The 6,767-nt window shown below is 32.8% G+C and overlaps 1 pseudogene; it reads left to right on the forward strand.

Moving 5' to 3' along the window:
• The first annotated feature begins 414 nt into the window (after window positions 1-414).
• LOC116114951 lies at window positions 415-2,249 on the forward strand (annotated as a pseudogene).
• Window positions 2,250-6,767: the final 4,518 nt, after the last annotated feature.

Here is a 6,767-nt window from a genome sequence, read left to right on the forward strand (position 1 = left end):
ATAATCACGGATACCTATTATTTTGCTTTTAAAATTTTTTGGACTGTCCATAGTAAATAAACGCGTCCATTATATATTTTTTTTAATTTTTTAGACGGAGTAAATGGACACCCATTCATAAAATATGAACAAGAGTCCATTAAATATGAGTGTCTATAAATGTTGGACGGTCGTTCATTCACAAAAGACTCTAGCGTGATTGCGTCTAACTAGTTTCTATGTCCTTCGATACAAAAATTCGGTGTAAAATTTTCGGTGAGCATTATTCTATTACATAATTTTTTTATAAACTTTAAAATAAAAATTTATCTACAATAATTCTCTAAACCGGGTCAAATTCCCGGTCCAACTCTCGAACCGAAGCCACTAAACCCTCGTTTCTTTACCCTTCATTTTCAAAACCTTAGCCTCCATTTCATTACTCTCACTCTTTCATGGCTCTCTATCTCTGTAAACGCAAACCCGGAGCCCTCTCTAACCCATATCTCATTCACCTTTTCTCAACTTCCCAAAACGACAACAATGAAAACAACAACAACAACGGCTTCTCCTCTTCCCAACAATCTTCACTCAACTCTTATTTCAGTGATGTCAAAGCAAGCCGCAAGAAACAGTCCCGGCTACAACAGCAGCAAAGCGCTACCGGTTCGCCTTTCTTTAGAGCAGCTCCCTCCGAATCAGCTTCGATCGAAGAGTTCAGAAAGAATCTCGCCGAGTTCCGGCAACTTTCCGCCGTGCCACCATCCCCGGGACCAAACCCTTCGTCCTCGTTTCAAGAAATTTGCAAAAGAGACGCAAACAGCGATTGGAAACCTAGGGGGAAGGTCTCTTTTGAGGCAATTAGAGAGAGTTTAAGAAAAATGAGATCATTTGAAAACAACAACAACGACTCCTCTTCCCAACAATCTTCACTCAACTTTTATTTCAGTGATGTCAAAGCAAGCCGCAAGAAACCGTCCCAGCTACAACAGCAGCAAAACGCTACAGGTTCGCCGTTCTTTAGAGCAGCTTCCTCCAAATCAGCTTCGCTCGAAGAGTTCAGAAAGAATCTCGCCGAGTTCCGGCAGCGTTCCGCCGTGCCACCATCCCCGGGACCAAACCATTCGTCCTCGTTTCAAGAAATTTACAAAAGAGACGCAAATAGCGATTGGAAACCTAGGGGGAAGGTCTCTTTTGAGGCAATTAGAGAGAGTTTAAGGAAAATGAGATCATTTGAAAGCAACAACAACAACGACTCCTCTTCCGAACAATCTTCACACAACTCTTATTCAAGTGATCTCAAAGCAAGCCGCAAGAAACCGTCCCAGCTACAACAGAACCAAAATGCTACCAGTTCGCCGTTCTTTAGAGCGGCTCCCTCCGAATCAGCTTCGCTCGAAGAGATCAGAAAGAATCTTGCCGAGTTACGGCAGCATTCCTCCGTGCCACCACCCCCGGGACCAAACCATTCGTCCTCGTTTCAAGAAATTTACGAAAGATACGCAAACAGCGATCCGAAACCTAGCGGGAAGCTCTCTTTTGAGGCAATTGGAGAGAGTTTAAGAAAAATGAGATCAAATAGTAGTAGTGATAGCAGCGTTGAGGGCAATGTGGCTGCTGATTTTTTGTCGTTGTCGGCGTTCAAGAATCTTTTGAAACTGAAGCCACAAGACCGGAGTACGGTGATATGTGGGACCCAGGAGTTGCCGGCGTCGGAGTTTGGGAAGGAGAAGAGGGAGGAGAGAAGTTGAGATAGGCAAGCTATGAGGACGGAGTTTGTGAAAATGTATAGCTATGGAGAATTGGGGGATAAGTTGAAGAAGTTGTGAGGGGAGGGATAGGCAGGAGGATTTTCGCTGGCGAAGCTAAATGAAAGATTAATGAGACTGAGGGAGATGGAAGAGAAGGAGAGGAGTATCGGATTGCTGGTGTTCCATTCGGAGATTTAAGGGAGAGCTTGGCTAAACTCAAAGATTTCTAGCGATGAGAAAGCCAAGAAAGTATAGAGTGAGTTTGCTTCATCATTAAATTTCTTTTATTGGAAGTCATTTTTATGCGAATTCAGTTTTTCCTGTAATGATTTTTGTATGTTATTGCATTTCAGGCCAAGGACTTGATATATTAGGTCAGTTAGATCAGACACCAAATTTATGATGCGTCTTCCAAAGGAACATATAATTGAGAAGGCAAGAGTGGTTTTGTTACTGAAAATATAGATTTTTTTAATAATTTTATATATGGTTTTAGAATATGTTTGATGCAGTATTTCCATCCAGATAACATGTCTTTGGCTGAAAAAAATTAAAATTGAGCTTTCAAAAGTTAGAGAAGAATTTAAGATGTCAAAATCAGATTGTGGATCTGCTCGAGTACAGGGTAAGGGGGTTACATTTGTTTTTTTCTTAAACTTTGATATTCTTGTTGAACTAAATATTTTTAATCCTTTGTTGCATGATACATGTTATAACCTTTATTTTTTTACTTATGCCCAAGATTTTGGAGATCAACTTAAACAAAAGTCGTGGATAATGATTAAGAACAATAAGATAATTTCTAGTTAGAAATACTATGTTGTCAAATGTGATACTGTTAGAAAATTGACTCAATTTTGAGCTTCAAAATTTGCATTGGATTGAAACTTTATTTCTTATTTGATGAAAAGGTTTTGAGAGATGAAGAAGAACTAGTAATGACATTTATTGAACTAAAAATAGAATATGTGCACAGCAGGCTTTATGAGTATCAAGCAGATATAGTGACCTGATGAATTATGTGTATTATATAATCCAGTAGGAACAATTAGGAGACTAGCAATTCAGAATCAAGTTTTTTCTTTTATTTGTGTGTGTTTGTGAATTAGGTTAGTTTGAGAGGACAGTGAGAAGTCTAGATAATGTGTTATGCAATTCAACAAGTTGGTATTTGACTACAAAATCTGGAAAACTGGTGGTTATGTTCAGGTGGCCGACCATGTACTGGTTCCCAACAGAATTTCATATTGTTCTTTATGGTGCTACCTCTTGCATGATAGAGAACAAATATGAGTCAAATTTGTTTTAGCTTGCATTTCTTCTGAAATATGGGTGGTTATAACTATGTTGGATGATTAGAACTGGAAATTGCAAACTTTTGTTGACACATTCCGTTTTTGCTGGTTTTTTTTTTTTTTTTTTGGTTTTTGTTGAGGGTTTTTGACGCCTGATTGCTAATTGCTTTGTAGTGGCACAGCTCACAACTAAGATCAATCATTTATCTTCAGTTCTGTGCAAAAAGGTGAGATTGAAGGCTCAATCTCTTTAGATTTCTGTTTCCAAATTTCATCACAAATTTGTACTTTTTGGATGACCCAAAAATCCTTCACAATTATTATTGTGGCTTTCTGAGTTCACTTAATAGTTTGAATGGTTCATGTTCTTCATGGATAAATTGCATATTCTTGCTGGTTACGCTATTGTATACTACTGTGATTTGATGATGGTTACTGCAAACTCTTTAACTGTTAATTTATTTGAATCCAGTGATTTAGAAAGTTAATGAGTTGCAATAACAATATTATATACACAAATGGCCATTAGTTCTAAAATTTTATTAATGACTTTTAATGTCAGAAATTTTCTATATATATATATGGGGAATAACAATTTCTGAATAACTTAGTCACCTCAGTTAGGTAGCTGAGTGTAAGTTTTGAGAATTTGTGCTGGGTACACGATGAATCTTTAGAAAATTAAAAATGAGAAATTGTGATTTACATGCATTTAAGTGTCCTGATGCATTTATTTTTCCCTTGTAAATATGCTCTGTTTGGGTTACCAAAGGTGAATGTTGAATGGACTTAACAAGAACTTTGATAGAGATAACGCCAGTTTGCTTGACTCAAATTTATAATGGTAGAAAATAATACATTTATGTGATTTTCATTATCCTTCTTTGTTTCTTCAGATGATAATTTGACATGTTCATTGGTTGTAAATCACTGTTGCTATGATAAAACATCTTTATTTATCGTGATGGTTTGTTACTTATTATCAATACATGAGTTTATCTATTAATTTGTTATTACTTTTGTACTAGAAAGGGTCTTAAGCTGTTGAAATATCTCCGAAGAACAGACTGGGATTCTACTGCTTTGTTCAAAACAAAAGCTTAAGCTACGCAAGATGAAGAACTAGATTAGAATAATTTAACCATCTTAAATTCCTGTTTTTGGAACTTTGTTGTGGTTGATTTGGCAAACTTTGTACAATTCCGGCTCTCATTCGTCTTCCCCTTCTATGATAAGTAAATTTGTTGTCGGTTATATGATTGTCCATTACGCAAGATTGCCAAGAAACAATAAGAAGAACTCAAACTTTGAGTTCCAACAACAATTTTATTGAATAAAAAAATATGCCTTCAAGGCTAGAAAACAACTCAATATAGGTATTACTATCCTAAGTCTATTAAGGAACTAAACAACAAGAAAATATCAAATTAAGACTACTAAACAAAATTAGGAAAACCTAAAAATAAGAAAATAATAAAACCTCTTTGCCTAAATAATCCTAATATAATGGTTGTATCCTTCCCCCCAAGATGGAGGAATTCGCCCTTGAATTTGGAGTCCACATGATGTTGTCGTTTGTTATGCGATTTGCTTGAGCGCGAGAATCTATCATCAAAGCATTCTTGGTGTTGTAGTAAGCAAGGTAGAAGATTAGAGTATGACTTATGGAGACCTCTTGAATCTCGACTAATATTACGAGTTGGGAGTATTACACCCAAAAGGCTAACCTGTTAGGTGAAAGGACTCTTCTTTTTTTAAGTCTAAGACTTCCTCGATACGTTTTCAATGTGGGATTCATTACACTGGTATTAAACAATATCGACAACATTAAACATAAACGGTCAGTAATTATTGATACAACAATCTAGTATAGTTTGAGGCAAAAAGGCCACATATATGCCTTTTCAATTTCTTCCATGATTCGATCTTTTTCTTTCCTTGTCTGAGTCTGGTAGATTTAGTTTGTTGCCACCATGCTGTATCTAGGGGTGAGCACGGGTAGCGGTAGAACCGGAACCGGAACCGGAACCTACTCAGAACCCACACTGTGCGTGGTAGGTTCCGGTTCCAATTTTTTGGAACCGCTACTGTGCGGTTCCGGTTCTTACCCCGGAGGAACGGAATCGGAATCGGAACCTGTAAAAAGGGTACCCTGTTTGGAACCTGTAGGGGGTACCCTGTTTGGAACCTGTTTGAACCTGTTTTGGACCTGTTGGAACCTGTTTGGAACCTGTTTTGGAACCTATTTTGGAACCGTTTGGAACCTGTTTGGAACCTGTTTGAAACCTGTTTTGGAACCTGTTTTGGAACCTGTGGAACCTGTTTGGAACCTGTTTGAAACCTGTTTTGGAACCTATATTGAAACCGTTTTTGGAACCTGTTTAGACCTATTTTGAAACTGGACTATAATGAAATATTTGTGAAATGTAAATAATGGGGGAGTTTCTATTATTTACATATAAAAAAATTTAAAATAGAAAAAGTTAAATTTTTAGAATAACCTAATTAAATAAATTACGAATACAATTATACTTATTACATATAAATTACACCATATTAAAAGCTTAATATATTATAATACATTATATTAAAGTTTTGATAATTAAGTGAATAATTGAATTAGATCCAATTAAAGTATTTTACTTAATTAAGTATTACATTATAGTAAATAATTACTCATTAAATTTAATTTATAATATTACATTATATTATGATTACTTACTTAATTATAGCATTATATAGGTAAATGATTACATAATTACTTAATTAGTTATAAATTATAACATTACATTATAAACATTAGTAATTCTATACATTACATTACTTATTAAACGATTAAAAATTTAATTAATTATAACATTACTTATATATTTGAAATGATTACTAATCAATTATACATTCCATTATAAACATTAGTATATTAATCAATGATTTGAAATTTAATTAATTATAATATTAAATTATAGATTTTGTATGATTACTTTAATTCATTATAACATTACATATACTATTTATAGTATGATCATATAATTAATATACATTACATAATTAAATAATTATTTAATTGATTATGAGTTATGATATTATATTTTAAACATTAGTAATTACTAATTTACTACATAAACATTAGCACAATACTTAATTAAATGATAAGAAATTTAATTAATTAACATTACCTATAAACATTAATTAAGCATTACATTATAGTTAAATAATTACTCAATTAATATAATATTATTATATTACATATATTATGATTACTTACTTAATTATAGCATTATATAGTTAAATGATTACATAATTAATAATTAGTTATGAATTTATAACATTACATTATAAACATTAGAATCACTATACTAACATTACTTAATTAAACGATAAAAATTTAATTAATTATAACATTACTTTATATATTTGTAATATGATTACTTAATAATTATAACATTCCATTATAAACATTAGTATATTAATTAAGTGATTTGAAATTTAATTAATTATAATATTAAATTATAGATTTGTAGTATGATTACTTAATTCATTATAACATTAATTATATATTATAGTAGATCATATAATTATATAAACATTACATATTAAAATATTACTTAATTGATTAGAGTTATGTATTTATTTTAAACATGTAATTACTAATTTAACATAAACATTAGCACAATACTTATTAAATGAAAAAAATTTATAATATAACATTACCTTATAACATTAATTAAGCATTCTATAGTTA

This window comes from Pistacia vera, unplaced genomic scaffold (genome assembly GCF_008641045.1).
Source record: "Pistacia vera cultivar Batoury unplaced genomic scaffold, PisVer_v2 Contig729, whole genome shotgun sequence".
NCBI classification, from domain to species: Eukaryota; Viridiplantae; Streptophyta; class Magnoliopsida; order Sapindales; family Anacardiaceae; genus Pistacia; species Pistacia vera.